The 9928-nt window shown below is 45.5% G+C and overlaps 1 pseudogene; it reads right to left on the reverse strand.

Moving 5' to 3' along the window:
- Positions 1–1866: 1866 nt before the first annotated feature.
- On the reverse strand, positions 1867–3106 carry LOC146510600 (odorant receptor 131-2-like; annotated as a pseudogene).
- Between the last annotated feature and the right edge of the window lie 6822 nt (positions 3107–9928).

A 9928-nucleotide genomic window follows, 5' to 3' on the forward strand; every position in this document is an offset into this window, starting at 1 on the left:
ATAATAATTAGACTAATCCTGTAGATCAGAGAGTCCCAAACATGATATTCTGAGCCAACTTTGAATAGCTAAAAGAACAAGGAATGAACACATTAGCTTATTGAGGCTTCACCGAGAGGTGTTTGCCTTTCTGTCCTTTACAGAAGGAGCAGATTCCAGAACCACAGCAAAACCATGAAGGGGTTGGCGAGAATCCAGGAAGCACCAGACCGAACGGATCTGGCTAACAAAGGGGGACACAGTGATCTAAAAGAAGCATAGATCCCAGAGAATCGCCTGTCCCAGAAGATTAGTTGTTTAAATTGTAAAGAAGGCCGAAAGCTCGTTAGACAGAGCTTATGGTGTGAGCACAAAGTAATAAAGTAATGGGAGGATTAGCTTTAGTAATAGTCTGTAGGATTTTTATGTTATGTCAATTGCCCGAACCCAGTGGTCATGCCTGATATGGTCTAGCCATTAAAGGGGGATAGAGCGACAATTAAGAGAACTGACAGGTACGGGGTATAGAGATAGCAACCTGGGCATTTAGTGGTGTGCTGAAAAAAACAGGAGTGCTGTTTAAAGAGGAAACTGCTGAACTCTGTCGCGACTGTTTCCAAAGATTGACAATAAGACTATTCCAGGACCTTTTACTAGGAAAAGCTAGTTATACTTGGTTGGATTTTACAGTAAGCAGTGAGGGAAGTCAGAGGCGGGTTTAAACTACTTAAACTCATGTAATGAGTAATGAGTTTCATAATTTCTATTTTCTGTCCTATTCATCACATATTTCATAATATAAGCTTATATAAGCAGAGAGAGAAGATATGGAAACTGTGAAAACTTTAGAAAAGGACTGTGCTGTAACTCAGATGGTGGATACATTATTGAAATCGAATAGGTAACATTATTGTAATGTTGTAAATGTAATTAAGTTTTTTATATAGCACCAAACCACAGCAACAGTCATCTCATGCATTGACAAACCATCATTATTTAATGTGAACATATGTTAAGCCCTGCAAAGTTAGCACATTATAACTTAATTTTCCACCTCATCCAATGGCATCATTGTTTTTTGTTTTTGTTTTGTTTTTCAATTTTGAATCCATAGTTTTCAGTCACATGACTGACTCACACATGAGCTGTCCAGTAGAATAAAAATCTCACCTGTCCCGAATCAAGACCACTCAGATCATCTGTTCATGGAAAAAAGCTACGATATAAGGAGAAACTACACATTTCGGGGACTCGTGATCCATATTCTCCCCAGCCCCTGTTTGGTGACATCTACATGTATCTTGCAGAGAATCCTTCACCTCACACTGCTGCCTGAATAAAAGCTTTCAACTGCAGACCTGTAAGGCTGGGTTATTTAAGGTATGCTCACATGTTGCCGGTATGCCATTTTGGCAGCTGTAAATAAGCAAAGTGCAGCTATATATATATCACAAAGTCACAAAGTCACCTCAACGATTTATGTAATAGTGTGAACACCATACAATATACAAAAAGTCTGTGATCAAACTATTTAAGACTTTTTGTTGATTGAAAATTCACCAAATTATTCAAGACTGATAGCAGAGAACAACTTTACCAACACAAAGCACCTTTAGTTTTCCAAAGTGCTGAATTTATTTGCACAACTTGGAACGCAAAGAAAACCCTCTAGGACACCTACAGTAATTCCAAGGCTAAACTGCAGGTTTAGAAGTAGCACAAATGTAGGCCAATTACATCTAATTAAAAATTGCTGCACTTTCTTTGCCTGAGCAGTGCTTGAGATAGAGTGGCTGTACACAGATTACGGGTTAAACAAATGTGACGCTCTTTCCTGTTTTACCAAAGCATGTAATAATTTGAGAGAATTATAAAGAATTATGTTCCTTTAGTAAACAGCAGCAAATAATTCCTCACTTGTGTCATTTGACAACTGTATGGTTTTCAATAAAAATTCAAAAGTCAAGTCAGTAACAGAAGGAGTTATCCAGAATTGCAGTACGGTACTTTGAGGTTTGTATGCTTGTAAGTGTGGTGTACACTCTGACTAACTCTCTATTTCACAGCCTTCAGTCTCGGCTGTATGACTGAGTATTTCAGTCGACAGCAAAGATAATATATGAGCACAGGTCTGATGCTTTGATCTCTGATACCATAAATCAGTGAACTCAGACATCTGGGGAAAATGAAAATACAAACATAAAAACAACCTGGATGCGCACAAACACTATCCTTGTTAAAACTCTTGCAAGTGCTGTGAGTAGTGGGTTATAAATGGTTGAAGAAAGACTGAGACCCAGCTGCACCAGATGTAGCAGCAGTGTGTTACAAGCCTTACGGGCTGAAGCTTTATCTGTGGAGGCCGACCTGGCTGCTACTATAACACCAATATAAGAGCATGTGATTGCCACACTTGCTGAAATAAACAGAACACATGTGAAGGCTTTGTGTAATCATCAGACATAGACCCACCAGACATTGCTATTTCAGAGCAAAAGTCGTTCATCTGCAGACTATCAAGGGCTTCAAAAGGAAACTCTAACAGCAGAAGAACTCGAGTCAATATATTTAGTGAACCGATGGCCCAAATCACAATGATGGCCACACCTGTGTTGGTGATAGTGATGATGCTAGCATGCCTCAGTGGGTAGCACACAGACATATCTCTCCAGAGACATCACCACCAGCGTGACAGGAGAGACCACAGTTGTAAGATTGGCAAGCATGGTGAGAAAACCACATACAGGATATGTTAGTGTCATCCTACAAGCAGCAATAATATACAATAACTGACTCAGTGCCATCTGTACTGTGTCTGCAAACAGAAGGTTATACAGGAGAATGTATCGCGACGTCTCACAGAACAAAGCTTTACTCCTTAAAGTAAAAAGCATGATTCCATTAATGAAGAGAAATAAACAACATGGCAGTGTAGTCAGAGTGGAAAATAAAACTCTTTCCAAAACCCCTTGATACTGCTGGTTAGCAGCAACATTGGTCAGAGACAGATTTGCAAGTAACATTTCAATAAAGAAATTCAGTTTTTAACATCTTCAGTGGAAATAAAACACAAAAAAGTATTCCAACATTTAAAACAGAAAGATCCACAAAGCTCATTTCAGCTCATCCTCCTCCTGCAGGAAATTAATAGGTTAGAGGGCTGTGGTTGTGTATATACGCTCTGTAGTCACACCTTTTCATGTGACTATCACATGTCTGCATTATTTTTTTCCAGTTTACTTACAACCCCCCTCCTCGCCCCAGGGACATGATAACTTGAACATTATAGTATAGGAGTAATACATTAATAGCCTATAGTTGATTCCATATTGTTTAAAGTCAAAGGAGCTTGCAAAGAAAAGCGTCTGGACTTCTTTAAGTTGCTTGAAGACGTTTCACCTCTCATCCAAGAAGCTTCTTCAGTTCACTGGTGGAGAGTCCCAGATTTAAACCTAGTGGGTGTTTCCCCCCAAAGAGGTACAAAGGACCCCCTGATGATCCTCTAATCACATGAGCCTAGGTGTGAAACTGGGTGTGGGTCCCAATCAGCCAGGGTTTCGGGTGAGCTCATTGTGAAACCTGGCCCCACCCTATCATGCGAATTCCTGAGGTCAGGTGGCCCAGGATGTGAGTGGGCGTTAAGGCGTCTGGGGAGGGAACTCAAAACTGGATTATAGATGGCAGAGAGTTGGTGTCGTAAACCACCGCCTCTGTTCAAAGATGGTCGCTCACAGTGGACATAGATGCTTCTTTCACTCCTCTTTCAAACCATCTGTCCTCTCTGTCCAAAATGTGAACATTGGCATCCTCGAAAGAGTGACCTTTGACCTTTACAGTGGGGCAAAAAGTATTTAGTCAGCCACCGATTGTGCAAGTTCCCCCACTTAAAATGATGACAGAGGTCAGTAATTTGCACCAGAGGTACACTTCAACTGTGAGAGAAAGAATGTGAAAAAAAAATCCATAAATTCACATGGTAGGATTTGTAAAGAATTTTCGTAAATCAGGGTGGAAAATAAGTATTTGGTCACCTCAAACAAGGAAAATCCCTGGCTCTCACAGACCTGTAACGTCTTCTGTAAGAAGCTTTTCTGTCCCCCACTCTTTACCTGTATGAATGGCACCTGTTTGACCTCATCATCTGTAAAAAGACACCTGTCCACAGCCTCAACCAGTCAGACTCCAAACTCCGCCATGGCCAAGACCAAAGAGCTTTCGAAGGACACCAGGAAAAGAATTGTAGACCTGCACCAGACTGGGAAGAGTGAATCTACAATAGGCAAGCAGCTTGGTGTGAAAAAATCAACTGTGGGAGCAATCATCAGAAAATGGAAGACATACAAGACCACTGATAATCTCCCTCGATCTGGGGCTCCACGCAAGATCTCATCCCGTGGGGTCAAAATGATCATGAGAACGGGGAGCAAAGACCCCAGAACCACACGGGGGGACCTGGTGAATGACCTGCAGAGAGCTGGGACCAAAGTAACAAAGGTCACCATCAGTAACACACTACAACGGCAGGAATCAAATCCCGCAGTGCCAGACGTGTTCCGCTGCTGAAGCCAGTGCATGTCCAGGCCCGTCTGAAGTTTGCCAGAGAGCACATGGATGATACAGCAGAGGATTGGGAGAATGTCATGTGGTCAGATGAAACCAAAGTAGAACTTTTTGGTATAAACTCAACTCTTCGTGTTTGGAGGAAGAAGAATACTGAGTTGCATCCCAAGAACACCATACCTACTGTGAAGCATGGGGGTGGAAACATCATGCTATGGGGCTGTTTTTCTGCCAAGGGGACAGGACGACTGATCCGTGTTAAGGACAGAATGAATGGGGCCAAGTATTGTGAGATTTTGAGCCAAAACCTCCTTCCATCAGTGAGAACTTTGAAGATGAAACGAGGCTGGGTCTTCCAACATGACAATGATCCAAAACACACCGCCCAGGCAACAAAGGAGTGGCTCCGTAAGAAGAATTTGAAAGTCCTGGAGTGGCCTAGCCAGTCTCCAGGCCTCAACCCCATAGAAAAGCGGGAGTTGAAAGTCCGTGTTGCTCGGCGACAGCCCCAAAACATCACTGCTCTTGAGAAGATCTGCATGGAGGAATGAGCCAAAATACCAGCTACTGTGTGTGCAAACCTGGTAAAGACCTATAGTAAATGTTTGACCTCTGTTATTGCCAACAAAGGTAATGTTACAAAGTATTGAGTTGTATTTTTGTTATTGACCAAATACTTATTTTCCACCCTGATTTACGAATAAATTCTTTACAAATCCTACCATGTGAATTCATGGATTTTTTTTTTCACATTCTGTCTCTCACAGTTGAAGTTGTACCTCTGGTGCAAAATTACTGACCTCTGTCATCATTTTAAGTGGGGGAACTTGCACAATCGGTGGCTGACTAAATACTTTTTTGCCCCACTGTAGATGCAGATGGACAGCTGAGTCTTGTCCTGTGGAGGTGGCTCTTCTATGTTGTGCCATGCGCTTGTGAAGTGGCTGCTTGGTCTCTCCGATGTAGAGGTCTGGGCATTCCTCGCTGCTGTACAGCATACACCACATTGTTAAGGTCTGTGTTTTGGAGTTTTGTCTTTGGGATGAACCAGTTTTTGTCTGAGTGTGTTGCTGGGTCTGAAATGCACCGGGATGTCATGCTTGGAGAAAACTCTCCTGAGTTTTTCCTGATACACCAGCTACATAGGGGATGACAATGTTGTTGCGTCTGTCCTTCTTATCCTCCCTCGCTGTTGGATAAATTTTCATGAAAACATAATAATTGCCTTCCATTGCTATTGCAGATGGTATCCAAATCTATTTCCCCTGAATTTAGATCTCCAGTCCCCTCTATTGCTTTTGCTAAACTGCCTGCGTGATGTTAAAGACTTGCTACTGCACAACTCTCTCACCCTTAATGAAAACAAAACAGAAATGAGCATTTTTGACAGTCACATCCCCGTGGCAACAGCTATCGGATATTCCTGGGATCCTATACCAGTCATCTTTCCTTTACTGTTTAGAAACCTTGGGCGTAGTGCTGGATAGTTCCCTCAAATTAGACAAGCAAGTGTCTGCAGTGGTGAAAACCAGCTTTTACCAACTACGCCAAATTTCCAAGGCAAAACCCTATATACAACATAAAGACCTAGAAAAGCTCATTCATAGCTCTATTACTTCAAAATTGGACTATTGCAATTCTCTTTATCTAGGCCTTCAAACTTTCCTACATCCAACGCCTGCAACTTGTCCAAAATGCCACAGCATGTCTTTTAAGCGGCACCAGAAGACATCATCATATTACACTTTTAAATTTTAAAGTTATTTTAATTTTTAAATAACTTGGCACCCAGCTACTTAATCAACCTCCTTGACCTATACACCCACAAGAGAGCACTTAGATCCTCTAATCAGTGGCTCTTAGTGCAACCAATGTCCCGATGGAAGACTAGAGGGATCGTGCTTTTGCTTTTGCCGCACCTCCATCCATCCATCCATCCATCCATCCATCCATTTTCTTCCGCTTATCTGCGATCGGGTCACGAGGGGAAGCCGACCAAGCAGAGAAGCCCAGACCTCCCTCTGCCCAGCCACCTCCTCCAAGGCGTTCCCAGGCCAGCCGAAAGATATAATCTATCCAGCGTGTCCTGGGTCTGCCTTGCCTCTACTCTGAGCCCCTCCCAAATGGCTGAACTTCTCACTTATCTCTAAGGCAGAGGCAGCCACCCTTCGGAGGAAGCCCATTTCCGACGCTTGTATCCGCGATCTCGTTCTTTCGGTCACTACCCACAGCTCGTGGCCATAGGTGAGGGTAGGGACGTAGATCACATTCACACTCAGCTCTCTTTTCACCACAATGGACCGGTACAGCGTCCACATTGCTGCGGCCGCTGCACCAATCCGTCTGTCAATCTCCCGCTCCACTTCTCCTGTCACTCGTGAACAAGACCCCGAGTTACTTAAACTCCTCCACTTGGGGCAGAAACTCGGTCCCCGACGTGGAGTGGGCACTGTTGGGATAAAATTATTTGAAGTGCCTCAATTCTACAATTCTATGCTTTATATTGACTAAAATGCCATATAACCATATAGGGTAGTATTAAGTGGACACGGCCCTGAAAATAAAGGCATTACTAAGTGTCCTTGGGGGGTAGAATGCTGTAGACTCTCGCTCACGCTAGCCTGGGAGAAAGTAGATGACAGGGGACCATGTTCTAGTGGAAAGTTACTGAAAAACTGTTGTTTAGACATACTTTTAAGTTTGAATGAAACCAAGATGGCGCCAGTATGCACGTCTCCGCTTCCCCGAGTTCTATCTGTTGTTGGCTATTTTATTTTCTATATGTTTTCCTGGTTTTTACCACACTAATTTTTATGATCGTCAAACACTGTTCGAATCTCCGACCTCTGAAGCATCAATCAGCAAATCCGTACTGGAAACCGGGAAATTTCACCCCGTTTCCCCCAGACACGACTGCATGTGTACGCTGCTTGCCTTTTTCCTCCCCGTTAAGAACGCTCTAGACGACGGGAAAACGGAGCAGCATCCGGGACTCGCATCAAAGCCTAATTAAAATTACATGGAGTAATCAACTACCATGCCATTTTGGATATCTTTCAATCCCTATTTTCTACGAAACAAACAAAACACAAGGAGCCAGAAACCAAAACTCGGGGAACAAAGTCCATAAAACAGAACAAAACAACAGCACTGAGGCCCAGGAACGTCCAAAGAAACAAACAAAAGGGCCCATGAAAGGCGCAGAGGCCCAGGCAACAGTCCCGAAAAGGTTCAGGGGGGCGGCCCGGAGGCCGACGGCCAAGAGCCCAGAAAACAGTTCAGGGGGCTGGCAGGCGGGAGGCACCGGCGGCGACGGAGCAGGTCAGAGGCCGGCCAGCCGGGAGGCACCGGCGGCGACGTAGTTCAGGGGGCCGTCCATGACGGCGGCGACGTAGTTCAGGGGGCCGTCCATGACGGCAAGACGTCCAGTCATCGGCCTGGAAAGCGGCCGAAACAGGACGTGCAGGACGAGCAGGCCGGACAGGACATGCAGGACGAGCAGGACGTGCAGGACGAGCATGACGGACAGGGACGTGCTAGGGCCGGACGGACGAGCAGGACCAGACAGCATGGGGACCTCAGGCGCAGACGAAGCTAGACGGAGCGAGGCAGGACCAGTGAAGCCGAAAGGCGAAGACACGAGGCCGGACCAGGCGACGCAGAGGCTGAAGCTGGACCAGGCGGAGCTGAAGACTCGGAGGCTGGACCAGGCGGTAGCTGAAGAATCGGAGGCTGGACCAGGGCGAGCTGAAGACTCGGAGGCTGGACCAGGCGAGGGGTGGCGCTGCAGGCGACGGCGTAGGAGCCGCAGGGGTGGCGCTGCAGGCGATGGCGCTGCAGGCGATGGTGCTGCAGGTGATGGCGTGGGGAGCCGCAGGCGACGGCGCTGCGGCGACGGCGCTGCGGCGACGGCGTGGGAGCCGCAGGTGGTGGCGCTGCAGGTGAACGGCGTGGGAGCCGCAGGTGGTGGCTGGATCGGGCCCCTCGGACACCCCAGCGGAGGCAGACAAAGGCTGGACGGGCTCCTCGGGCCCTCCAGCTGACGAGGCAGGAGGCTGGACGGGCTCCTCGGATCCTCCACGGGAACAGACGACTGGAACGGTTCTCGGACCCTCCAGCGGGAAAAACGGCTGAAGCAGTTCCTCGGACCCTCCAGCGGGAACAGACGGCTAAAGGCGGTTCCTCGGACCCTTCAGCGGAGACGGAAGGATGGCTGGAGCGGTTCTCCAGAACCCCACAGCATGAACAACAGGTGGCAGAACTAGATGATTGAGGAGAGGAGCGACGGTGGCGTCGTTTCCTTCTGGATGAGGGAACTGAAACTGGCGGAGAAACGGAGACCTCTTCATCGTCCGACCACATAGCGGCCAGGAAAAAAGGCAGGTGAACAAACAGGTGAAAGAGGTTCCCGGCTGGTGTGTGGAAGGAGAGGAGTCTGTGTAGCGTTGAGAGGCAGGTGGTGAGTGTGTGTTGTTCTGGGGCTGCGGTAAAGAAGTGGAGGTGGAGGTAGAGAGAGCAAGCTCGCCAAGCCCTGACTTGCTCCTCCAGGCAGCTATGGAGCTGGTTTTAGCTGGATTTTATCTGTGGGTTGCTGAATTTCTAGGAAACCTCTTTGTTTGTTAAGGTAACCTCTAAGTTATGACTGTATTCTCATCACTGGTGATTTCTTCCTTGGTGTTTTCACTTCTTTGATGAAGGAGATTTCTTCTCAGATGATAAAAATATAGATATGATTCATATCTTGAATTTGAAGGTGTACACACAAATTCAAATTGGTTTCTAACGGTTCTATGATTTCTCCTCCAGCTTTATATATGAAAATGTGAATAGGCAGAATGTGCATCTGGCCAAGGGGAATGATTAGCTGAGTGGAAAAATATAAGTGACTGTTGAACTGGGAGTGGGGAGTGTAGATATATATTTGTAGCCTCAGTATCGCTCTGCGTTGGTTGAAAAGAGTGACAACACATGACCAGAGTGACACTTGATGATGTCCCTCATGAAATGGCAAGTGTTTAAATCATGCTGGTTAAGCATGATGTGTTATGGAGGTGAAAACTGTCTATATATAGCAAATGACTATATTAGGGCCCGGGTGGTATGATGGAAACACTAATTCTGAAAAAAAAAAAAAAAAGGTTAGTCATTGGTCTGAGTCAAAGTCAAGGTGGCAGTTTACTTCGGCAATGACTTTAATTTTCCAATCAGCAGCAGGATCAAGAACAAGAAAGAGTTTGGCAAAAAGCTGAATTTTATATTTGAAATAATTAACAGTGTACTCCAGTCTGGATCAGTTTAATATGAGAGTGTACATCTTGCAGAAACCCAGCAGATAATCTGAAGGCTTACTTTTATTAAACCATTTCAGATTCCAGGTGAAATATGCAAG

This window comes from Neolamprologus multifasciatus, chromosome 10, assembly GCF_963576455.1.
Source record: "Neolamprologus multifasciatus chromosome 10, fNeoMul1.2, whole genome shotgun sequence".
Classification (NCBI taxonomy): Eukaryota; Metazoa; Chordata; class Actinopteri; order Cichliformes; family Cichlidae; genus Neolamprologus; species Neolamprologus multifasciatus.